The 27,673-nt window shown below is 38.6% G+C and overlaps 1 pseudogene; it reads right to left on the reverse strand.

The window, feature by feature from the left end:
* Window positions 1–1,200: 1,200 nt before the first annotated feature.
* On the reverse strand, window positions 1,201–27,673 carry LOC143680891 (FMR1-interacting protein NUFIP2 pseudogene; annotated as a pseudogene).

The raw sequence follows: 27,673 nt of genomic DNA on the forward strand, positions 1-27,673 counted from the left end.
AGGTCAGTGCATTGGCTGCTGTTCCCAGAAGGACCCACTCTGCCAGGTTCTGCCTTCTAGCCATCTTCCCCCATCATACTTCTCAAATGCTTAACTGTTTGAGCCTGGATCAATTGAATGGAAAAAGTTGTTTTCTTTTTCTTTTTCCAGCAATGTTCTTTTTAATTAATTAATTTTGCTGAGATATAATTCACTTATCCTAAAAATCACCCTTTTAAAAATGCACTTTGGGGTGGTTTTTAGTTTATATATATAGTTTTACAGCCATCACTGCTATCACATTCCAGAATATTTTCACCACCCAAAATATTTTCATTACCTCTAACACACTAGCAGTAAGCCCTCATGCTCTCCTCCCCCAATCTCTGATAACCATTAATTTATGGTTTTACCTATTATGGATATTTCATAGGAATGGAATAATGTATTATGTCACCTTTTATATCTGGCTTCTTTTGTTTAGCATAATGTGTTCAAGGTTCACCCATGTTGCACATGTATCAGCACTTGATTTCTCTTTTAAGGTTTAATAATATTCCATTAGTCAATATAACATATTTTGATTATCCATTCATCTGTTGATCGACATATGGGTTGTCTCATTCTTTGATTATTATAAATAGTGTTGCTGTGAACTTGTGTATAAGCTTTTGCATGGGTATGTGTTTTCATTACTCTTGGGTATATACCTAGGAGTAGAATTGCTAAGTAATATGGTAATTCTATGTATAATTTTTTGAGGAACTGTCAAAATGTTTTCCACAGTGGTGGCACCATTTTACATTTCTACCAGTGAAACATGAGGGCTCTACTTTCTCCATATCCTTGTCCCGATAATAGCCATTCTAGTGGCAGTACAGTGGTATTCATTGTGATTTTGATTTGCATTTCCCTGATAGCCAAGGATGCTGAACATCTTTTCATATGCTTTTTGGCCCTTTGAATATCTTCTTTGAGAAATGTCTATTCATGTCCTTTGTTCATTTGTCAGTTGGGTTATTTTTCTTTTTATAATTGAATTATCTGTGTTCTTTATATATTCCTGAAATAAGTCCCTTATCAGATAAACATTTTACAAATGTTTTTCCCATTCTGTGGGTGGCTGGTTCACTTTTTTGACAATGTCCCTTGAAGCACAAACATTCTTAAGTTCAGTGAGTTCAACACATCTATTTTTTGACACGTATTTTGGTGTTTTATCTAAGAAACCATTCTTAGTCTATTAGAAAAACTGGCAGAAGTAACAGATTTCAGTGCAGACACAGGGACCTGGGATAACCAACTTGAAGACTGGATCTAAGTTTCCCCAGTAGAAGATGAAGAGGATGAAGATGGAGACGCAGAGGATTCTATATAGTTTTGTTTAGCTTTTCCTTAACTTTGCTTGCATAGCTTATTTTAGAACTATTTTAGCCCTGCTATTGCCCACTGGAAAAACTGGGGGTGGTTTAAATAGGGTTCATGAGTCCTCCTTGGAGTTAACAGCTCAAGTATGCTTTCCTTTTAACTGATCATCAAACTTTTTGCTGCTCATGCTAGGTTTAGCATCAGAGCTCTTTTGCAGCACATCACCGACAGGAGTTTTCCTTCACTTGTACCTCTAAGCCCAGTTTCATATTTCCAAATGAGCTTAGAACCATCTACTTGACTTCCCTTTTGTTCATTATAGTCATATTTGAAAGTTTCAAGTCCCTATTTTAAAGTTGGACCACTGGTTTCTTATTGCATTATTTTGTTCTGCACTAAATTAAGGTTTTCCCAACCGTTGGCACAATTACACCTAGCTTTCTTTTTATTAGGAGTGTTATATCTGCTCTCAGATGCAATACCATCATTATGTGCCTCTTTGTCCATGGAACCATTAGTAATATAGCCAGAATTATTTGTCACACTATTAGGAATTGGTACAGCATTGGTCTTTGTCTACAGAGTTGTTCTCTCTACATTTATTTTTGTGAGACTTCCCATTCTTTTCGTCCATACCGTTTTTCTGAATGAAATTCTAGGTTTTAATTCCTGCTTTTCCAAAGTTGCTGGTCTTTGCTTGAAGTCTGCTTCAGGTGAGTGTCTACAATTTGTTTGTTGCCCTTGAGGACCCTGGAAATAAGGTTTGCTACATCAGAACCCAGGTTCTTCACACATATTTCTCTTTCTCCAGCATTACCATTTAGTTCACCATAGCCTGATGCTTCTTCAGCTTTTCCTAGTGTGAACAGAGGGTGTGCTTGTGCTCAGGTTTCGGTGGCTTTGGCTGGGTCTTGGGAACTGCCTTCAGCTCCATGATACTGGTGAGGATGCCAGTGATGGTGGTGATGATGGTGGTTGCTCCATTGTTTAGTCTAAAGTCATGAAAACTTATCCCTCTGATTTCTTCTAGGAGTTTTACATTTTTATCTATTACACTTTGGTCTCTGATTCAATTTGATTCATTCACTTTCAGTTCTGTCAGCTCATGCTTAATGTATTTTGAAGCCTTGCTGTAGGAGCATAGACATTCAGAAGTATTATATCTTCTTGATACACTGTCCCTCATAACATTACTAAATGACTAAATGTACAAAATCTCTAATATTCATTGTCCTGAAGTCTACTTTGTCTGATATCATTGGAGTCACTGTAGTTTTTTATGATTAGTGTTTTCAAGGAATATCATTTCCAATCTTTTTTTTTTTTGCTTTTAACATATTTTGTATTTAAATTTTGTTACCTCGAGATAGAACATTGTTAGGTCTTGCTTTTTCATCATTTGACAATTTCTATCTTTTAATTGGAATTTTTAGGCCATTTCTATTTAGTGGAATACCAAAATGGTTGTCTTAAAGTCATTTATCCTATTTGTTTTTTATTTATCCTCATTTATCTGACCTTTTTTTCTTCCTTTCAGCTTTCTTTTGAATTAACTTCTAAGATTTTAGTATTTATTTTTATTTTCTATGTTGTCTTTTTTGGCTGAACTTTACTAAAACTTTACTGCAGGATCTATAGTTTATCATTTGCATCTTTAACTCATTGCAGTCTTTCTTTAAATGCTATTATACCACTTCATGTGTGGCTCAAGAAACTTACTACAATATATTCCCATATTCCTCTTCTGTCCTTTTTCTACTACCATCATATATTTTAATTCTCTGCATGCTATAAATCCCACAATATGTTGTTCATGTTTGTCTTAAAGATACAATGTTCTTTTAAAGAAAATTCTAAATGAGAAAAATTATGTTACATTTAACTACAGTGTTTTTATAGTGCTTAGTATTCCTTTGTGTATATCTAAACTGCCATCTGGTGTAATTTTACTCCTAACCGGAAATTTTTTTTTTTGTTATTTATCTGCATTGAAGGTCTACCAGTGAAATAGTCTCTCAGCCTCCTTCCCTCTATTTTTTGGTCTAAAAATGTTTATATTTCACTTTCACTTTTTGTAATATTTTATTTTCTATAATTCTTTAAAAATGCAGTATTTCTTTCAGTACTTTCAGGATGTCAATCCTCTATCTCTTGGCTAGCATTTACTTTTCTGTGAAAAATCAACCGTCACTCTCATTTTTTGTTTCTCTAAATATAATTTTACTTGTTTCTTTGTAGTAAAAATGTATCTTTGTCACTGGTTACAGCAATTTGATTATGGTGTGTCTTGCTCTGGTTTTCTTTATATTTATCCTCTGTGGGGTTCATTGCACTTCATAGATCTGTGACTTTACAGGTTTTATTGTAATTGGAAAATCTTTTCACCCATTATTTCTACAAGTGTTTTTTCTACCCCCTCCATTCTGGGACTTTGGTTAGACATTCTTGATATTGCATGCAGGTCCTTGAAGTTCTGGCTTTTTTTTTCTAATCTAGCTTCTCTCTGTATGTTTCCATTGGATTGTCTCTATTGCTTTATCTTCAAGCTCACTGACCTTTTCTTCTGTGATGTCAAATCTGTTTTTTAGCCCATGCAGTGATTTTTGTTTTCATTTCACAAATTGCATTTTGTCACTCTAGGTATTTCATTTGGTTCCTTGTAATATATTCCTTTCTTTTTCTTTCTTCTAATTGTGGTCATGTTCCTCTTTTAGAAGGGTTCAAACAGAGAAGCAGAATTTACTGCAGAAATTTGACCTTATACAATTGTGGTTGCTGGTTAAAGATTCTGTTAGGCTGAATTCCCTGCATCTGATGCTGGAGTATGACATCCACAGGGTGGGCAGTTGGGAAAAAAAGATGGATGTGGAATGCTCTTAAAATTAAATTCACAATATTTAACAAGACCTACAAGACCTTGAATATATAGACTTCTACCCATCCATTTCTCTTCTCTCAGCTTTCACTTTAAATATTACTTCTTCGGAGAGATAGTCTCTGAATGCACACCCCCATTCCCATCTAAGCTGGAACCAACATTTCTAATTGTAGATTGCATAGCATTCATCACAATATGAAATTATGTTAGTTGAAACATAAATTTGCTGTATTTGAAATTAAAAAGTGGTTGAATATTGGCAATTTTCAATACAATATAAATACTATATTTGTACATACTTAGGGTATGTTAATGCAACCTTCTCTGTTTTTTCTACCACTTTTGTTAAGGAGTCTAGTGTCGTTTCTGACAAATCATAACCAGTTAATAAAGATGGATGAATCTAATATGTGAGGGGGCAAAGGAGAAGTAAAGCTGGAGAGAAAGCAGGACTAAAATTTGAAAGGCTGTATATGCCATTAAGAAATGTACATTACCTTCTTCTTACATTTACCCTCTTAGCTGTGAACATATATCAGTGATTTTTTTTCTTCATTTTCTTTTTTTTCTCAGATATATATCACTTTTAGAATTTAACAAAAACTGTATTACCTTATTGCCCTAAATGCACATATTCATAGATATCCATAGACCTACATATGAATGTGTCAAAATAAAATAATTGTAAAATATTCATAAAATTTAACGACAGCCATTTTGGTTATGTGAGGTCCCTACTTGAATTTACAAATCTTTTATTGATAGTGGAATAAGAAAATAACTTTCTCAGTTTACTAATTCAAAAGCATATTTTAGATTTTTTTCTTAATATTTCCCTACCATCATTTGTTTGTGCTTTCAACCATCATTATGTTGTTTCTGTGGTTTTCTTCCATATATATCTTTAAAATTGCAATTTTTAGTTTTAATATTTCTTTATTGATTTGATCACACTTCATCTGATTTCCTTGGTATGTTTTCTCAGCTCAAATTATAATTTCATTATTTTCTCAAAAATCATTATGCATAACAATGTTTTTAATTTTAAATTTGTTTTTGACAACTCAATTACAAGTTTATTAATGAGCTAATTAAACCACTTTCCTAGCTGTAACTCTTTTTTTGTGTGCAGGATATTTATACCTTGACTATCATTTACATACACACACACACAGGATAGACTAGTGGCTTAATCCAGTGTAAATGATATTTTCCTTGATCATGGACATACCCAAGATTAGAAAATATTCAGACATAGTCAATCTGATATAGAGTGAGTCTAAGTGTGCTGTTATAAATATGCTATCTCCACAATTCATATACAAAGAAATCCTTATAATAAGCAATACATTGAAAAGATTAGTTCTTAATAGTAAGGAAGCAAATGTAAATTGAAGCAAGATCAAGGCAATTTTTGTAGCCACTTATTTAAAGAAATCACAGTAAAATTAGTGAACTTATGAACTGTTGTAAGCGATATAATAGCATATAACTTCTGAAAAGCATTAAAGCTCACATTTGTTGTTAATTCCTAAACATATACCAGCCATTGTGTTGCATATTGTATACTACTTTGCAAAATAGTGATCTCCTCTGTAATTAATTTTTCCTTGGGTTACAGGTAAATCCGTAAAAGCAAAAAGCCACATGTTTCAAAATATTCACTATAGTGTTATTTATGCTGGCAAAAAGCATGTTTTAGTTACATCAGGTGATGTAACTCAAATTACATTTTAAGTTAATTAAAAGTAAATTAAGTAAATTAAAAACAAGAATGGAATATAATACAACCACTACAGTCATCATTATGAAGACTATCTAACATATTCACCATAAAAAAGCAACTATAAACAAATACTACTATTAAGCTAAATTTTAAATATTATATTTAAATATAATCTTTTACTGAGAAATTCATTTCAGAGATTTACAAAAGCAAACCTACATGATCATTTCTTTTTTGACTGGTACTTCCTCTGCTGTAAAGTTTTCAGGGATCTGTGCATAACCCTTTAATCAGAACTGGGTTTTCTGTTCCTGGGACCAGGTCATACTTTGGTCTTGAATCATTTTGATGGTTTGCTGTTATCCATATGGAAATTGAACATCGCAAAACAGAGGCTGTGGAACAGCATGTCCAGCTATCTACATTCTTTAAAATAGCAAGTACTTACTTTATAGGAGAATCACTTTTTTTTGTCTCCCATAGAGGATCATCCTCTTATCTTTCACTCTGCTGTCATTTAGGTCAGGGCTTCAGTTGACCCAAATCTCTAGCCAAATGGCTTTGCATCTCATCCATCGACAAAGTCCCTGTGCTTGTCTCATGCCACACAAATCAGTGTCTTCAAGCTGCACTTGATGGCATATGGTGTGAAATCTATTTCTTCGGCTAATGTAGGCTTTTAATTACTCTTCACCCTCTACTACCACCTCCCCTCTCCTCATACCCTTCTTTTGGATCTCCTTCTTCTAACAGCCAAATCTGAGACAATGGAGCACAATGGTATCTCTATTTACCTGAAATTCTCAAAGATCCCACACTTAGTGTATCATTGTATGTAGAAGCATTTTCTTTCTTTCACAAAAAGACTCCATTCAAGCATTATGCCCTTTACTCTGCCTTTTCTGATTTCCTATATTATTTATTGACCTGTATAATAGCCAGTGTCCAGTCAAAAAAAATCTAAAACTTCAGCAAGTAAGTATATAGAGTGGATAAAAATCCAGAGAATTTGTTACATTGATATTAGAGGGCTTAATCAGTAAAAAAGAAAGCAATGAGGTGTCAAAAAAATCCTAACTACAGAAGCCAGACACCACTTCTAGGGTAAGGATAGGAAGAAGAGAATCTGCATGATTAGAGTTGGACCCCCAAATAAATAGGAACAATACCTCTAAAAAGCAAGTGGCATCTGGCGAAGGAGTCAATGAAGTTTTTCTAGGAAGGCCTAAAAGAAACTGGAGGTTGAAGCCAATTTTGGGGGCAAAATCTCATCACCTGGCAGATACTGATAGGAACGACCAAGCAGGAAGAAGTAGTTTACACTCCATTTTTCTCCTTTCCAACCTCTTTTCTAGTATTCCCTGTTAGTAGACCCTTACAAGAAGCCAAGTAGCAAAGAAGAAACATAAATGACAAAATCCTAGCCTTAGCATTCCAGAACAGGATATAGAAGCTCTATTGGCACTGAGCCTCAGAGGATTTGTTTCCCTTATATATTTATACCAGTTTATCCTCAGAAAGAAGTTGAAATAAAAAAAACAAGGAAGCAAAATTAAAAATGAAAGATTTAATTAAAAAGCTTTTCCCAAGCAGTCGATAAGTAGCATGAGAACAAGGATTACACCTGTTTTGCATAGAGAATTCTATGGAGAATTGGATAAATATCTCTGCACAAGGTCTGGTGTCTTTTAGCCTTGTTGTAAATGTTTGTTAAATAAATTGATACTTTAATCTGTCATTATAATTAGCTCCCTCATTTCTCATTCAGACTCAGGACTGAATTATGCAGCTGTTTTTTCTTGTATGATTATGCTAAAATGTAAAGAGGTTACTTTAGAGACTTAGCAGCAGAACAGATATGTGTAGGTAGTTTTTGGGGGGCAACTTTTTATTTTTATTTAATTTTGAATTTGGAGACAAGTGCAAGAATTATACAAAGAATTCCCATATACACTTTTTCCAGATTCATCAACTGTTTAAATGTTGCTCCATTTGGCATTTCACTCTTTCACCTTCTCTCCCATTTGTGAGCAATTTATACATCCTTATATTCTTAAATATTTCAGTGTGAATTTTCTAAGAAAAAAGACATTCTCTTACATAACCACAATTTAATGCTCAAAACCAGGCAATTTAGTTGCATCATTGATGCAACACTAAATCATTGCTACAATAATCAATCTAAACCACAGTCCATATACAAGTCTCATCAATTTCCCAATCATGCTATTTATAGTTATTTTTTGACCTGTTCTTGGGTCCAATCCAAGATATGCTTTCAACTGTTGTGTTTCTTTAGAAGTGTCCAAACAGAAACAGTTCCTCAGCCTTTCTTTCTCTTTCATGGCTGATGTTTTTGAAGAGTGAAGGACAGGTATTTCATAGACTCAGCTTGTGAAATGATTTGTATTCATATGATGGTCCATCATGATTCAACTCAGAGTATGAATTTTGGGCAGAGGTGAGACAGAAGGGATGGCATGTCTTTCTGTGTGCACAGTATGCCAGCCCAAAGACATGATATTCCATCTTCTTATTGATAATATTAAATTTGATCATGTTGTTACGGAATTGTCTACCAGGTTTCTACATTGCAAAGTTGTTTGGGGTTTTACTTATTTTTCCTCTGGCCACCAAACTAAGATGTTCCATTTTCCTGTAAACAGAGGTCAGATCAAAGCATGGCACATACTGGAAAGTTGAAGGATACACAAATTGCAAGAATCCTTCATTTACTGACTCCATCACTCAGTCAACAAACAACTGCCTACATGATTCTTCATGGCAGGAGGCATTGGGTAGAAGAAGCACTGTTCTTAAGCAGAAGTATGGAATGAACTGGTACCTGGGAGATTGATTAGACAAAGAAAAACTAGGAGCAGGAAGAAAATAACTCCCCAGGGTATATAGGTATATCAGCTGAATTAAGGCAGGGGCAGTGTTAATGGAAAGGAAGGGGTGGGGGTACTGGGCTGTCATGGTCAGGTTCATGGGTCAACTTGGCCAAGTGGTGGTTGGGCAAGTGCTGGCTTGTCTGTTGCTATGAGGACATTTCATAGAATTAAATTATGATCATGTCAGCTGCATCCACAGCTGATTCCATTTGTAATCAGCCAAAGGGGCATGTCTTTTGCAATGAGTGATGTTTAATCTGATCACAGGAAATCTTTTAAGGAGGATTCAGAAAAGACAGGCTCTTCCTGTTTCGGTTGGTGAGCTTTTCCTGTGGAGTTTGTACAGACCCTGCATCGGAATCGTTGGCTTCACAGCCTACTCTGAGGATTTTGGACTCTGCGTTCCACAGTCACGTGAGACACTTTTATAAATTTTATATTTGTGAGTGTTCCCTGTTGATTCTGTTTCTCTAGAGAACCTTAACTAATACATCTTGGTACCAGGAGTGGTTCTTAAGAAACAGAATCTTAAAAATGGGTTTTTATGAATGGTTTTCCACTCTGACTAGACTCAAAGACACTAAGGACTCTGATTCCCATAATCAGAATGACACTCCCAATCCATGGAGTGAGTTGGCAAAAGAGATAGTCAAAATATCACCATTCGATTATCCTAATGCTTCACTTGTACGAAGCCAGGCTCTGGGGAATAATGTTTTTGACACCTTTACAAAGTTTTGTAGAAATAAGATGTATAGAGATGTTGGTTGGTTGTTGTTAGATACACTGGCTATATTCAGGGGGAAAGGGATGGGTTTAAGGCTTCAAACAAGAAGCTTAAGCGCTGTCTGAAAGATGTAGACATTTCTATGAGTATCCTGAAGGAAAATCTTATTTCCTATAGCCGTAGACTTGAGATCTCTGAAAATCAGACTCAGAATCTTATTGTTAGAGTCACAGCTTTACAACTGAAACTGAAATCTCAATCTTGCATGGTGTCTGCCATTAAAGTGAGGGCATTGATTGGAAAGGAGAGGGACCCGGAAAAATGGGATGGTGACATATGGATTGATAATGATGTTGGGGGCGAGGTTGAAACCTTAGGCCATGCTGAGTCTTCTCTAGATAACCCTGCAATAGTCTGCCCTGAGGACATAGCCGCCCCACCTCCAGCCTGCCTTGAGGAGTTGACCACCCAACTTCCTCTTGAAGGGATTAGCCCTAGAGTGATTAATCCTGTTTCACCAGATGAAATTGCAAATGAAGGCCCTGAAGCAAATGGTTTGGAAGATATTTCTAATTTTTTTCATGAACCACCCCCACCACTCCTAAATTCTTCCAGACCTATAACTAGACTAAAGTCCCAACAGTCCCCTAAAAGTGAGGTATAAAGTATCACCCATGAGGAGGTACATTATACTCCAAAAGAACTGTGTGAGTTTTCCAATTTATATAGACAGAAATCAGGGGAATATGTGTGGCAATGGATTTTAAGGGTTTGGGATAATGGTGGGAGGAATATAAGACTGGATCAGGCTGAATTTATTGATATGGGCCCACTAAGCAGAGATTCTGCATTCAGTGTTATACCTCGAGTAGTTAGAAAAGGTATTAACAGTTTGTTTGGATGGTTGGTTGAAATATGGATCAAAAGGTGGCCAATATTACCGGAGATTGAAATGCCAGAACTGCCCTGGTATAATGTAGATGAGGGAATTCAGAGGCTTAGAGAGGTTGGAATGATAGAGTGGATTTATCATGCAAAGCCTACTCTTACACCCCAGGAATATCCAGAGGATGCATCTTTTACCAGAACAGTGAGAAATAAATTTGTGAGACTAGCACCATCATCCCTAAAGAGCTCTGTGGTTGCACTTCTCTGTAGGTCAGATATTACTGTAGGAACTGCTGTCACTGAGCTGGAATCCTTAAACACAATGGGAATGACAGGATCCCGAGTTGGCAGAAGCCAGGTGGCAGCACTTAATCAAAAGAGAGGGTAGGCATGGCTATTATAATAAACAGCAAATTCAAAGCAGGCGTCAAAATTGTATGACATGCAGAGATTTGTGGCAGTGGCTAGTAAATCATAGGGTACCTAGAAATTGAATAGAAGGGCATTCTACTAAATTCTTGTTCAAGCTGTATAAACAAAAGAGTTCTAGGTCAAGTGAACAAAAGTCTAACCTGAATTATGAAAACACAGAGTCAAGGATTTTAATCAATTTCCAGACTTGAAACAGTTTACAGACCCAGAGCCCCTTGAATGAAGGGGAGGCCAGGTCCCTTTGGGGGGGAACCCTGTTACACTGCCACAAATTTATGCTGTTAATCTTCCTCCAAGCCTTCCCCAAGGATACCGACAGCCTTTTACCAGGGTAACTGTGCATGGGGGAAGAGGAAATGATCAGATATTTCGGGGATTATTAGACACTGGTTCAGAAGTGACATTAATTCCAGGGGATCCAACACATCACTCTGGACCACCAGTCAGAGTCGGGGCTTATGGAGGCCAGATGATCAATGAAGTTTTAGCTCAGGTCTATCTCACAGTGGGTCCAGTGGATGTATACTGCATTCTGTAGTTATTTCCCCAGTTCCAGAATGTATAATTGGTATAGACATACTGAGCAACTGGCAGAATACCCACATTGACTCTCTAACTCATGCAGTGAGGGCTATTATGGTAGGAATGGCCAAGTGGAAGCCACTAGAACTGCCCCTACTGAGCAAAATAGTAAATCAGAAGCAATACCGTATTCCTGGAGCGATTGCAGAGATTACTGTCACTCTTAAGGACCTGAAGGATGCAGGGGTGGTGATTCCCACTGCATCCCCATTCAACTCTCCTATTTGGCCTGTGAAAAAAACAGATGGGTCTTGGAGGATGACAGTGGATTATTGTAAGCTCAACCAGGCAGTAACTCCAGTTGCAGCTGTTGTTCCAAATGTGGTATCATTGCTTGAGCAAATCAATACATCCCCTGGTACCTGGTATGCAGCTATTGATCTGGAAAATGCTTTTTTCTCAATAGCTATTAGTAAGGACCACCAGAAACAGTTTGCTTTCAGCTGGCAAAGTCAGCAATATACTTTCACTGTCCTACCTCAGGGGTATATCAACTCTCCAGCCCTATGTCATGATCTTGTCCACAGGGACCTTGATCGTTTCTCCCTCCCACAAGACATCACAACTGGTCCATTATATTGATGATATCATGTTGATTGGACCTAGTAAGCAAGAAGAAGTAACCACTCTAGATTTACTGGTAAGGCATTTGCGTGTCAGAGGATGGGAGATAAATCCAACAAAAATACAGGGGCCTTCCACCTCAGTGAAATTTCCAGGTGTCCAGTGGTGTGGGGCATGTTGAGATATCCCTTCTAAGGTGAAGGATAAGTTGCTGCATCTGGCCCCTCCCACAACCAAAAAAGAGGCACAACACTTAGATGGTCTTTTTGGATTTTGGCGACAACATATTCCTCATTTGGGTGTGCTACTCCGGCCCATTATTCGAGTGACCAGAAAAGCTGCTAATTTTGAGTGGGGACCTGAACAAGAGGAGGCTCTGTGACAGGTCCAGGCTGCTGTTCAAGCTGTTCTGCCACTTGGGCCATATGATCCAGCAGATCCAATGGTGCTGGAAGTGTCAGTGGCAAATAGAGATGCTGTCTAGAGCCTTTGGCAGGCCCGTATAGGAGAATCACAATGCAGACCCTTAGGATTTTGGAGCAAAGCCTTACCATCTGCTGCAGATAACTACTGTCCTTTTGAGAAACAGCTTTTGGCCTGCTACTGGGCTTTAGTAGAGACTGAACGCTTAGGGCCACCAAGTTACCATGAAACCTGAGTTGCCTGTCATGAGCTGGGTGTTGTCTGACCCACCAAGACATAAAGTTGGGCATGTGCAGCAGCACCCTATTGTAAAATGGAAATGATATATACAAGATAGAGCCAGAGCAAGTCCTGAAAACACAAGTAAGTTACATGAAGAAGTAGCCCAAATACCCGTGGTTCCCACTCCTGCCACATTACCTTCTCTTTCCTAGACCAGAGCTATGTTCTCTTGGGAAGTTCCTTACAGTGAACTGACTGAGAAAGAGAAAACTCAGGCCTAGATTACAGATGGTTCAGCACGATATGCAGGTACCACCCGAAAGTGGACAACTACAGCACTACAGCCCCTTTCTGGGGTGTCCTTGAAGGTCAGTAGTGAGGGGAAATCCTCCCAATGGGCAGAACTTCAAGCAGTGCACCTGGTTGTTCATTTTGCTTGGAAGGAAAACTGGCCAGAGGTGCATTTGTATACTGACTCATGAGCTGTTGCTAATGGTTTGGCTGGATGGTCAGGAACTTGGAAAGACCATAATCGGAACATTGGTGACAAAGAGGTCTGGGGAAGAAGTATGTGGATAGACCTCTCTGAGTGGGCTAAAAACATGAACATATTTGTGTCCCATGTGAATGCACACCAGAGGGTGACTTCAGCAGAGGAAGATTTTAATAATCAAGTGGATAAAATAACCCGTTCTATGGATACCAGTCAGCCTCTTTCCCCAGCAACTCCTGTTATTGCCCAATGGGCTCATGAACAAAGTGGTCATGGTGGTAGGGATGGAGGTTATGCATGGGCTCAGCAACATGGACTTCCACTTACCAAGGCTGACCTGGCTACAGCCACTGCTGAGTGCCCAATCTGCCAGCAGCAGAGACCCACACTCAGCCCCCAATATGGCAGAATTCTCCGGGGTGACCAGCCAGCTACATGGTGGCAGGTTGATTACATTGGACCACTCCCTTCATGGAAGGGGCAGCGATTTGTTCTAACTGGAATAGGCACATACTCTGGATATGGGTTTGCTTTCCCTGCACACAGTGCTTCTGCCAAAACTACCATCCGTGGGCTTACAGAATGCCTTATCCATTGTCATGGTATTCCACATAGCATTGCTTCTGATCAAGGAACACACTTCACAGCAAATGGGCACATTCTCATGGAATTCTCTGGTCTTACCATGTTCCCTATCATCCAGAAGCAGCTGGATTGATAGAATGGTGGAATGGCCTTTTGAACACTCAATTACGGTGCCAACTAGGTGGCAATACCTTGAAAGGCTGGGGTAATGTTCTCCAGGAAGTTGTATATGCTTTGAATCAGTGCCCACTTTATGGTGCTGTTTCTCCCATAACTAGCATCCATGGGTCCAGGAACCAAGTGGTGGAAATGGTACCACTCACTATTACCCATAGTGGTCCACTAGGAAAATTTTTGCTTCCTGTCCCTGCTACCCTGAGTTCTGCTGCTCTATACAGGTTGTAGTTCCAAAATTTGGAGTGTTTCCTCCAGGAGAAACAACACTGATTCCACTGAACTGGAAGTTAAGACTGCCACTGGGTCACTTTGGGCTACTTATACCACTGGATCAACAAGCCAAGAAGGGAATTACATTATTATCTGGGGTAATTGACCCCAACTATCAGGAGGAAGTAAGACTGCAACTACATAATGGAAGTAGAGTTTTCTTAGATTATAGGAGATCCCCTAGGGCATCTTTTAGTACTTGCGGGGTCGGTAGCCGAGGTTCCTCGCGCTCCACCCACCTGGGGAGGCCGGGGTTTGCTAAGTCCCGGTCTCAAGGGGTCTCCGCGCCAGCGAGTGGGGAGTGCGATGATCAGTTGCCTCCAAGGGGCTCGAGCTGGTTTTGGAGCACGCGCAGCCGATGAGAGAAATGACGACCACGGGACCAGGAGGAGATAGCAAGTCTGCGCACCAGGACGTTTATTTGTGGAAGTACAAGGGTTTATATAGCGGTAAGGAGAGGGTGGAGATAACTGGGAGAAGGGATGGTGTTTAATAGTGATTGGTAGGGTAGGATATGTGTTTGTTTCTGATTGGGGTGCGGGGTTTATACGTATGGTTATATTAGAATGATAATGAGTTAAGCAAGTATGTTAATGAGTTATGCCATATTATAATGTGTGGTTAGCTTTTGTCCTATCAGGTATGAGAAGCAGGATGGTATGATATGGGGTGATATATGCGGTTACTATGCTATCCTATGAAGAGGTAGCTAGCGTGTGGGGTGATATACTTGTCATAGGTTGCTGGGCAGATAGCTAAAAGCTGGGGCCGTTTCTAAAAGAGGAAGTTAACTGAGGCCTAGTTTGGTCGAGAAGAATCTGAAGCCTAAGGCCTAGGAGCATAAGTATGGCTATGTATACAACAAGTACTATCATGCCCTGTGATTAAAATCAATGGAAAACTGCAACAACATAATCCAGGCAGGAGTACCAATGGCTCTGAAACTTCAGGAATGAAGGTTTGGGTCACCCCACCAGGCAAAGAACCACGGCCAGCTGAAGTGCTTGCTGAGGGTACAGGGAACATGGAATGGGTAGTGGAAGAAGGTAGTGATAGATATGAACTTCAACCATGTGATCAGTTACAGAAATGAGGACTGTAATGCTGTTTTGTTCGTGTTATACTATTTAAGTTGTAAGACATCAAGTTTAAGAATGAATATTATCCAAGGATTTGCACCCTATTCTGGAGAGATTTTTTAGTGAAAAAAAAGTGTGTTTTATTATTTTTTATTTAGAAATTAGCTATGGTTTAAGGTGGTATGTATGGTTGCTAAGTTGACAAGGGGTGGACTGTCATGGTCAGGTTCATGTGTCAACTTGGCCAAGTGGTGGTTGGGCAAGTGCTGGAATTGAATGACTTAACATCTCCAAAGGACTCAGAACCCAGAACTGGGAAAACAGCAAGAGTCATATAAGTGATGAAGAAAGGAAGGAAGGAAGGGATGGAGGGAAGAAGATTTTTCTATTTTTATAGTCTACTAAACCATAAGAATCGAGCATTCAACCTGGCTTTGAAAAGATCTTATGCTCTTACAAAATCCAATAAGACCAAATTAACTGGTTCTTTAAAAAATATGCATATTTAATTTGGCAAAAAAAGTCTAAATGTTTTTAAAAGACTCATCTCATAAACAGATTGGTAATTTGTAATCAGCCAAAGGGGCGTGTCTTCTACAATGAGTGATGCTTAATTTAATCACTGAAAACTTTATAAGGAGGATTCAGAAGAGACAGACTCTTCCTGTTTCAGCTGGTGAGCCTCTCCTGTGGAGTTCGTACAGACCCTGCATCAGAATCGTCAGCTTCACAGCCTACTCTGCAGATTTTGGACTCTGTGTTCCTGCAGTCATGTGAGATACTTTTATAAATTTTATATTTGCAAGTGTTCTCTGTTGATTCTGTTTCTCTAGAGAACCCTAACTAATACATGGTCCTTCCAAGGGAGAATCAGCATGATTGGGGTAAGATGTGAAGGGTGAAGGGAAACGAGTTTGGAAAGTAGACACAGGAGAAGGCAGGCCCAGTTGGGGGACATAATAAAAGTAGTTGGAATCACTTGTGCATAATATTGTACTTGACTACTTTATTCTCATTCTTCGTATGGGGAATTGGAGGTTCAGAAGAGGTAAAGGAAAACGTCAGTTGCAAAAAGCTGAAGATTCAGCTGACCCTGAATCTGGCCCTGCTTTCACCACCAAGTACGTAACCACTGGTCAAGCAGTGACCTACATGTGGGATCACTGGCTGAGGATTGGGCTGGGTCAGTCATTCCGTCCATGAGCAACAAGCACAGACAACAGGTCCTCACTGCTGTCTTCTCTTCTATAAATGGCTCCCTAAATTTAAGGTGTAAAGGAGACATCTCTTCTGATTACCCAGTGCTTTCCTGTTCTGGACCATGCACAGGCTGACACAGCTCTGTCCAGTGGACACCCCCACCCCTCCCTGCTAGCCTGGCCTCCCAGGTCCCACTTTCCATACCAGAACACTCCCTGACTCTCTATGCTGGGCTCAGGGTGTTGCCCTGCTATGTCCAGGAGCTCCAGGTCAGGCCCCTTCAGGGATCAAACTCACTGACCCCTTCACCTCCCTCCTGGGAGTCTCTCAGTGAATTCTATTGGAAAGATCTGATGCTACTTCTGTGGAGGAGAAGGCCAGGCAGAACCAGACAGCCTGGGGCCAGTTCTCTGGCAGCGCCTTATAAGCCACGTGACCTGGAGAGCATTTGAGCATTTGCTAACCTCTCTGTACCTCAGTCACCTTCTTCAGGCTGAGGAAATGTTAGCACTTCTGTCACATATTTGCGATTAGAATTGAATTACTTAACATCTCCAAAGGACTCAGAACCCAGAACTGGGAAAACAGCAAGAGTCATACAAGTGATGAAGAAAGGAAGGAAGAAAGGGATGGAGGGAGGAAGATTTTTTTATTTTTATAGTCTACTAAACCATAAGAATTGAGCATTCAACCTGGCTTTGAAAAGATCTTATGCTCTTACAAAATCCAATAAGACCAAATTAACTGGTTCTTTAAAAAATATGTATATTTAATTTGGCAAAAAAAAGTCTAAATGTTTTTAAAAGACTCATTTCATAAACAGATTGGTTAATAGCAAAAGAAATTGATGTTCTTAGATATACTGATCTAATTCATATAAAAACAAAAGAATAAGAGTACTGATTTTAGATATAAAGTAATGTAATAAAACTATTAACTATGATAAAGTTGCTAGTTTCCTTTTTATTATTGAAGTTGCACAGTGGAGTTACAATGACTTGATTCTCAGTGCTGAATAGCATGACATTGAAATATGCAAAGCAAAAGAAGGTGAGATAGAAATATTTAACAAAGGAAGACTTAAAAACACTCTAACCTTGAAATACAAAATATGATGAAACATAAACATTTGTGTAAGTAGGCATTCTCAAGAATCATAATGATATGCACCTTAATATTAACTGTGGTTTACATTCTATGGATGAGAAAATTGAGATTTAAATAACTTGCTAATAATAGAGAGAGGTTGAATTCAAATCCACAAATAAACTGCCAAATGTTAATAACAGTCCTAAAATAAATTGGAAAGACAATTGGGCCAAAACTGGAAGGAAATAACCTGGACACAGTATCAGGTTTCTTTCTTTCTTTTCTTCCCTTTCTTCCTTCACTCTTCCCTTTCTCCTCTCTTTCCTTCCAACTTTCTTTTCTCCAGGTGGCATTCTCTAGTAGTCTGTCTTTCTTTATGTAAGGTTGCTTATTAACTTTGCTTTTTTATTTTAAATGCCTAAGAGTAGAATCTTCATCTCATTTATATTTGTATGACTCCAGCGATGATTGCATACTAATAGATATTTGTTTCATTGAATTAAATAACTTGAAAAATAAAATTTAGCTGCATACTACCAAGTAAATACCAAGAATGCTAAAATATTTGTACATTGTCCTTACAACTGTACTCTTCACAAGTATCAATGACAAAGTTTTAATAAATTGCTGAATATTAACTTTCTTTTTTTGTGGATAAGGATTGCCAAATCTAATTGGTTTTCCAACGTAGTTTCTCAAACTTCTAAATATATGAAAGACAGAGAGGGAACAAAAACAAAAATAAAAAGACACTTCTCAGCCCCTTCTGCTGAGCTTTCTATCAAAAAGTTATCTTCAACCACAAAGTTGGTGCAAATTAAACACCTTCCCTCCCAGGATGTGATCTTTGCACAGTGGTGCTTTCCATCACTCTGAAAATATTTTAAACATTATTATTGTCTTTCTTATCACATAAAACTACTCTCATAAGGATGATGAAAGCCTCCAGAGAAGACACAGACTTCTCCTTTTAATCTGATTTGACATGTAAGTAGCATGAGCTGTGGTCTGAGCCTTCGGTTTATAGCTTTCTTTTTTTTTTTTGAATGGACCTAGAGTTGGCTTAATAAAGAAGTAGCTAAACTAGAGCAATGAGCAGCAGGTGGCCCCTGCTCCCGGGACCGGGTTAGTCCAAGTAAGGCAAGGTTTTGGCATCAAGCCGCTGGCCTCATTGGGGCCCATATGGCAAGTCACTGATGCTAAGCTTAGTTCCATGACCAGAGTGGAGAGGATCCGTATCAAACTAGGACTTCGGCTCAGGCAGGGCAAGGAAGTTCTTTTGTTTAGGGTCGTCCAATAAATGCTTCTCTGTGAATTGCCTAAGGCCCTATGAAAGTGAGACTGGCTCACTCCAGGTCCTGAACTCTCCACTGTAATAACCAACTCTCCAGAAGCAATTACATCATGGCTTAGCTCTGCCCAGGAATTTCTTGTTCAAAAGACTTGCAGGGGGAGAATTGGGGCATTCATTGTGTTTTCTTATTTTTATTATTATTTTTTTTTCTTTTTTTTTTTTTTAAAGAGAGAGGGAGGAAGGGAAGGAAAGACAGAGAAGGAAGGAAGGATGGAAGGAAGGAAGGGAGGAAGAAAGGGAAACATCTTTAAACATTTTCTTATTTTTTATTATATTTTGTTTGTTTGTTTGTTTTTTACATGGGCTGGGGCCGGGAATCGAACCGGGGTCCTCCGGCATGGCAGGCAAGCACTCTTGCCCGCTGAGCCACCGCGGCCCGCCCTATTTTTATTATTTTTAATTAAAAAAAATTAACTAACACAACATTTAGAAATCATTCCATTCTACATATGCAATCAGTAATTCTTAAGATCATCACATAGATGTATGATCATCATTTCTTAGTACATTTGCATCAATTTAGAAAAAGAAATAGCAAGAAAGTTTATAGCTTTCTTATACCCTGCCTTGTGTCTTAGTTTGCCAGGGCTGCTAAAATAAATACCACATATCCACCGACTTAAACAATGGGAATTTATCATCTCATGGTTTTGGAGGATAGAAGCCCAAAACCAAGATATTGGCAGGCCATGCTTTCTGCGAAGTCTCTAACCTGGTGGTGGCTCAGTCTTCTGGCATCTGTCTCCTACTGTTTCCTCTTCTGATATCTACTTCCATGTCCTAATTTCTTTTGTTTTAAGTATTCCAGTCACTATGAATTTAAGGCTCATCCTGATTCAGTTTGGCCTCACCTTAATAGGATCTTTGAAGATTCCATTAATAAATGAGTTCACACCTATAGGAACAAGATTTAATACTTGAACCTGTCTTTGTAAGGGACTTGATTCAATCTACAACAACCTGATTCTTAACAGTTTTATTGGTTACAATGAACAATGGACTCTAGAGAGATCCAAGGATAATAATACTCTGTTACCCTATATTCATGTCTTAATGATTTTTTTTCTTTTGCTTAATTTAAAACTCTGAAAATTCACCCTAGCTCAAAGCCATCTATGGGGTTCTTCATCTGAGCCACATGTTCCCTTACATCAGGAATCAAACCTCTGTACATGTGAGGTCTTTAGGCCAGGTCCAGGGTGACTGAGACTTGCTTACCACCAAGCAGCCACGTCTGGCTACAAGCCACCTACCTGTTTTAGTTCCCTAGCTGCTAAAACAAATACCTTACAATGGGTTGACTTAAACGATGGGAATTTATTCATTCTCAGTTTTAACGAGAAGTCCAAAGACCAGCAATTGTCTAGAGTTAACACTTTCTCCTTGAAGATTCATAGTGGTATAGGGCTGGCTGTTGGTGACCCTTGAGTGTTTGGATTTTTTTTTTTTCACATGGCAATGTATATTTAATCTCTTCTCCTTCACTTCTGAGATTCTTTGACTTCCATCTTTTTGCTTCCTCCTATGGCATCTCTCTGTGGCCTTTTCTAAAAGGCCTCCAGTAATATATTAAGACCTATCCTGGTTCAGTTGAGCCATACCATAACTCAAGTGACCTCATCAAAAGTCCTATTTGCAATATGGTCATCCCCACAGGAATGAATTAAATTAAGAACAGAATTTTCTGGGGTACATAATTCCAAGCCAATGGACCATCTAAGTAAGAGAGGCCCAAATACTTCAGCAGGTAGGTCTAAGAACACTCTGAGCCCCCTCTGAGATTTCAAAGGAAAGGGCTATTGTCAGAAGGTGGTGGGAGTGTAGGGAGTGGGAGCTGAGGTTTTCCTGGACATCAATGTCATCCAGGTTGACAGGGCTGGACTGGACACTCCAGCTTAGTAGGTGTGAAGGAGTCACCAGTGTCTTTGGGAAAGAAAGCCTACTTAATGGAAACCTTATTGAATCTCAATTCCTTCCCTTCCATAATGCCACTCCCATGCCCTATTTCAGAACAGAAAAGGAGAATACATGTAGACTCATTCACTTCTGCTATTTTTGGTTGGATCCATCTATCCTAAAGGGTGGTTTTGATTTCACTTTCACTTCTTTCTGCACTACTTTGGGATGCTCTATGGATTTCCCAAAGGGTTTGTTTTACTTTGTTTAAAGTGGATTTTCATGTTCTCAAGTCATTAATTATTCCTTCAAATTTCAATGAAGGAATCAAATTTCAATCTGATTTATAATATATTGAGCTTAAAGTTTACTTTGTAAGAATAATAAAAAGATAACCTACATATTTATACTTCTCAACACTTATCAAATAATCTGGTTATTCAAATAACCTGGTCTAATATTTCTGGTCTAATTTTTGTTATTCAAATAATCTGGTCTAATATTAAATGTTTCATAAACCTACCAACCAGATATCCAGTGAATCTGGGAACTAACATTTAATAGAGAGAAATGCCACAACTTTTAGATAATTATGAAATACTCATGCCTTATTTGATTTTGCTTACCTACATGTGCTGTAGAGTCTGGCATTTCATAGAAACAAAAAAATTATTGAGCAAGTGATAATTGAAAGGATTAATGAGAAATCAGAATAAAAGCATATTTATTATCAGAAGAGTTTAAAATAACTCCATTTTTATCCTTTGAATAGTTATATTTATCTTTTTTGGGTTTAACAAAAGAATAATGACCTCCACTAAAGCATGATTCACAAAATTAGAATGAGTTGTAAATCAGGCATTTTATATATATGAGTCCAATCAGGAATTTCAGAAAATAATTGCTTCTTCTGAATATTTTTATAAGATTTTTTTAAAAAGAAGTATTTATTTTACTGAACTAACAGCCAAGGAATTCAGCATGCTTCCATGTCAGAATTCAGTGAAATAATTCTTATAATTTAAAGAACTATGATATATAGTTCTTTATTCTTATATAAAACATTATGAATATTTTTATGAATTATATTTTCCTAATATGTCCAAACTTACTTATTTATTTTAGGCTAATCTGTGTTTGATATTTTAGAAATAGATGAGTAGTAAAGATTAAACCACTGAAATAAAAATAAATTGCATATTTAATTGACCTTCTCTATATTAATTAATAACCATTAAATTATATATCACATGTACTGATTTTAATGTTGAAAAATAATTTTTGTACTATTCTAGTCTAATCCCCAAAATTTCAGGATTAGAGTGGACTATAAACTTTGTATAGTGAAAGTTGAATTACCATGTGCTGGTCCAGGCTATTATTGAACTTCCTCAATGACAGAGAACTCAGTAATTTTCATTTAGCTCATTCATCTCTGGGACAGCTCAATTGTACTAAAATCCTCTCTTATATCCTGTGTTTCCAAGTAAATCTCTGTGAATTTATGGCTGTTTGTTTGGTTTCCAAAAAAAAATTGATTAGGTTTATATTTCCCATGGCAGAGCTTGGGATAAATGAAAACTCTTTCAGTATTTTGTTGAATCATATGAAATTGCCATTTATGTAGTTCAAAGTGGTTGAATATCATCCATTTCATATGGCTCAACCAGTCACCCTCTGGGCATTCTCTTCTCCAGGCTAGATTTTCCAGATTCTTCAGTCTTTCCTTGCACAACAGGCCTTTACCAAGCAACTCATATTCAAGGCCACTCACTGTGGAATCTTTTGAAAATTATTTACTTTTAAGGGACTGACTATATTATAGATGCTGCATTAATTTCTCTCCTGTTGCTTACCCATCTGGAAAAAAAATGGGAGAAGGTAAGAAGTTTAAGACATGGATTGATAATAGAAATGACAAAATGTAGTTGCCATTATTAGGATCTTATAATGATTCTCTAGATCTTTACAGCTGAGAGAATGGATTTTCAAGCAGGCTAAGCAACATGCCCAAGATAACATAATCATGACCTGTAGAGTCTGGATTCAACCCAGGACCATGGAGCTCCACATTCCTTTTCCTGGACAAAAGACCACATTTGTATTGAACTTTGAAAAATGGCAGCATGAAAAGAGGTCACCCTGACTAAATCTCCCAGTTCTTCTATGCATGTGTTCATTTCGCATCAATCTCTATTGATAATTAATATTTTCATAGAAGTCCTTCTGATTTGAAGTGGGTGGCCATAACTTAGAACAAATATCAGGACCATCAGTCCTTTGGAATGACTGCTTTATCTCAGTGCCAGCACATATTGGAACCATATATTCTTTGTTATCTCGAAGAAGTTGATGCTTATGTCTGTGCAAGTATTTGCTAGACAGAGAAGATAGGAGTAAATTATCTGGGTATTTCAGAGCATGTCTTGAATGGTACAAGCCTATTGTCTTAAAGTAGAAATGAGTTTCCTGTTTAAATCCGGTTGTCAATTATTTTCTTGTGTCATTCTTGCCACCCGGAACTGCCTCCTTATTTCTCACTGTCTCCTGCAAATGGCCTACTTTTATTCTCCATGACTGCCTGTGCTTTCATCTCCGCCTCTGTCATACTCTTTGGGTTAGCCAGAATAATGACCCCCCCAATTACTGGAACCTGTGTATATGTTATATTACAGGGCAAAGCCAACTTTTTAACTATGATTAAGGTTATGAACCTGAAGATAGAGAGAAAATTATCCTGGATCATCTACATGGGTCTAGTCTAATCCAATGAGCTCTTACAAACAGGAAACTCTCACCAGTTCTCTGGAGAATTAGAGGAAGCAGGAGAGATAAGGCAGAAGGAGAGTTTACAGAGATTTGATATATGAGATGGACTCAACCTGCCATTGCTGGCTTTAAAGTTGGAGACACAAGCCAGGAAATGCAAGTGGTCTCTGGAAGCCAAGACAATCCCTGGCAGACAGAAAGCAAGAAAATGGTATCTCAGTCCAAGACCCTCATAGTATTGAATTCTGCCAGTCTGAATGAGCCTGCAAGCAAATTCATACCCAGAGCCTCCAGAAAGGAACACAATTCTGCTGACATCCAGATTGTGTCCTTTTGAGATCCTGAGCAGAAGACCCAGCTAAAGCATGCTGCAGCTGGACTTCTAATTTCCAGACTGTGAAATAATAAATGGTTAAGTTTTAAGTTGCTAAATTTGTTATAACAGCAAGAGGAAATGGGTACACACTTAGGTATTTATTTTGAGCCTCTATTTCAAACATCTGTTTTGTTATTATTGGTTCATTTTGTTTAGTTTTGGTTTTAGTCTTGTATCTAAAGATACATATCTGCATTTTCCATTTTAAGAAAAATAAAATCATGGAAGGCATAGACTGTGGCTTTTGAAGCTCTCTAGCTTTCATTGCCTCCAGCCTAGTGATTTGCAGAGTAGGTCAGATAGGACCAAGAGAAAATCTAGGAATTCCAAAGCATGTCTTGAATGATGCAAGCCCATTGTCTTAAAATAGAAAGTAGCAAAATTGCTATCCCCTTTCATATGTAATTCTCATTACCTGGAATGGCCTCCTTATTTCTAACCATCCATTTCTAACTATTTCTATGTTATTATTTCTAACTATCAAGAGCATAGCTTCAGAGGCCACCTGCACTTCATGCCAACTCTGTAGGATCATTCCAGTAGAGTGACAAGAAGTGTTTCACTGAAAAACAGTACTGCACAGGACTGAGTTCAAATTCAGCTCCCCCATTCACAAGCTGAAGGAACTTGGACCCCGTCTGAACCACACCAACCTCATGAGTTTACTGTGTGCCTGAAGCCATGTACTTGGAGGACCATAGTGAGGCTTCAAATGGAAGTAATTCTTTCTATTTACTGAAATGCTTCATTTTATCCTTGTTGCTTTTCTGTGAAGATTACCATTATTGCCAGTAAGGAAACTGATGAAGAAATTGAAGTGCCTAGAAATGTAAATCCAGTTTGTGACTAGACTCCAGCCCTTTAGACCTTGAGCTCATTTTCTTTCCATTTCAAATTGAGCTATGAGATTTTGAGTGACCAGGAATGCCAGGTCACAAGTTTGAAGCATCACTACAATCCCTACCTCTCCCATTTTTGCAGAAAGTGTGAAGGAATCTCAGGTTGGTTGAGTGACTTACCCAAAGCCAAGCCAAAATTGGGGGCAGAGCTTGGGAAAGTCTCTTTGTGCCTAGATAAGTCAGCTTCCTAATATATCACAGACTTCTCTGTTCGCTGAATTACCAAGCTAAACCAGCAGCTCTATCCTTACTCTAAACCTCTCTAACACTGCTTTTGTTTGAAAAATAGTACTGTGCTATCTCTAAACTAAACCCAGAATGCTAGACCATGCTTGCCTCCTGCCATTCATTTAATTCTTCTAATAGATGAATTGTGTTCTATCAGAAAGATGTGTTGAAGTGCTAACTCCAAGACCTCAGCATGTAGACTTATTGGAAAATAGAGCCATTACATATGGACTTAGTGAAGTTAAAATGAGGCCATACTGAAGCAAAGTGGGCTCTTAATCCAATCTGATTGGTGTTATTGCAAGGAGGGGAGAATTGGACACAGTCAGAGAGAAGAGAGTGCACCATGTGACATGACTGAGGCAGGACCATGGACTGCCAAATTCTCCCCTACAAACTAAAGAGGAAGCATGGTCCTGCTGACACATTGCTGTCAGACTTCTAGCCTCCAGAACCTTGAGACTATAAAAATGTGAGGTTTTAAAGCTGCCCAGTTTGTGATGCTTCATTATAATAGCCCTAGGAATCTAAGACACAGGCTTAGATCTGGCTATCACTTTCCCTCAACTACAGAGCTGGCAACAGGTGCTGGTTGATTGCAGCAAGACAAGAGAGTATTTTGACTCCATCTCTGCTATTGTGGCATGAGTTTTGGTGGGGGGTATAGAAGGAAACATCATATACTTTGAAAGCAGAGCAAGTGACTTTTCCACTATCACACGGTATGCCATTGAGTCAGAATTTTATCCAGTTCTGTCTCCAAAGCCCAATTTGATTCATAGAGTCTTTGGTGTGTGTGTGTGTGTGTCTGTGCAACCGAAATCTGTGATCAATAAAAAGCGGAGTATTAGTGGGATAGATGCCAAATAAAGAAATATTAATATGAGTATAAATAAGTAGGCCATTCTTTTCATGCAAGCAACATTTAAATATTATTTATTATGGGGGCAAAATTGGCAAAAGCCTGAGAAAGATTGGTGGTCGGGATGCCAGAGACCATGGAAACAGCAAAGTCATTGCCAAAGTATGATTGCCTGGGGGTCAAGAGAAAAGATTGGGGAAAAGGGAAGAGCCAGTGATAAACATAAAGCTTCTCACTGATGGAGCCACCTGCTTTCCTCAGGTCTAGATTTTCCTTCTATTCAATGCAAAGGGTAGAACTAGGGTATCATCTTTTCATCTCTTTATCTTCCCTCACACCTTTTCTTTCTTTGGTAAACCCTATAGATATTTTTCTTGCCTCTCAGTAGACCCATGGTTGAAGAGGTTGCTATGATAGAAGTTTTGGGCAAGTAACTCTGTTGTGCTTGTCCATTAAGGAGTCTTCTCAGCTTCTATGACACCAAGGAGATGGGAGCGAAATATGGCATCAAAGACATACTTGTTGAAGAGTGCTTTGAAAACTATTGGTTTTTTTTATTTCTTTGCTTTGTATATATGTTATACTATACAATAAAATCTTTTTTAAAAAAAAAGAAGGCAGATTTAAAGGATTAACTTTGACCCTAGGCAATGTTTCTCTCTTGTTTTCCAAGGCCCTTCCCCTACCAAGTTTCCATTAAATGGAGCCTGACATCTAAAGGCCTACTCTTGTGTGTTTTTGTGTTTTAAAGAACACGTGGGGGTATCTTTTTGACCTATTTCTGGGTTTAAAAAATGGAGACTTGATAGAGATTCATAGCTGACTTGAAGGAAATGTTGCACCCAGGAACTCTATAATCTTGAAAAGACAAGTAGAAGCATCTGACACCAACTGAAACATAAAAAGTTATGTTTTCATCTCTGAGCAGATTCCTTGTTAACATGTCTTTAAGTTGCCCCAAAGCTGCATTCATGAAGTGTGTCATGATTGTGGATGAACACAGAAGGAAAACTGTGGGTGAATCTGGGAGAGTAGAACATGCAAGTAGGAGCAACAGAACTGACTGAAGTTCACTTGAGCAAGAAAAGAAGGGCTTTCAGAGGTTCAGAACACAACCAGGCGGTGCGGGGGGGGGGGGGGGGGATGTAGCAGGCAGGCCTTGCCCTCTTCCTGGTTTAGCTGTACTCTCTTTGAAAAATCCCCAAACCCCCTCTCCTTGCAGGCAAGTGAGATAAGGCACATTTCCTGGTATAGAAACCCCCTCCCCTAGCCTTCAGGAACTGGTAAAGATGCACATAGGCAAAAGAAGACATTCCGGGGTAGGGGCCCCTCAACGGTTCAGCTCTGAGCCATTCTCAACTTAAATCAGCCAATGGTGTACCTTGTCTTTAACATGTCAAAGAGTCTATAAAAGCTAAGGTTGCCTTTTGTTTGGGGCTCTTTTGACTTTTGAGGTGACTCAGCTGGGCCCTCGTGCACACGAGCTAATAAAACCTGCTTCCTGAAACTGCGAATCCTTAGTCTCAGCCTGTTCTAACTTCGCGGAATGTTCCTGGAGGCCTGCAGCCTCATTCCTGGTTTTCGCGCTACATTTCTGGGGGCTCGTCCAGGATATGAGGCAGGTGTACTGTCACCTCCCTCACCCATGGCGATGGCGGCACCCTGACTTGAGACCCGATGGAATCCAGTGCTGGCAGCAGGGCATTTCCCCAT

The sequence above is a fragment of the Tamandua tetradactyla genome, chromosome 1 (genome assembly GCF_023851605.1).
Source record: "Tamandua tetradactyla isolate mTamTet1 chromosome 1, mTamTet1.pri, whole genome shotgun sequence".
Classification (NCBI taxonomy): Eukaryota; Metazoa; Chordata; class Mammalia; order Pilosa; family Myrmecophagidae; genus Tamandua; species Tamandua tetradactyla.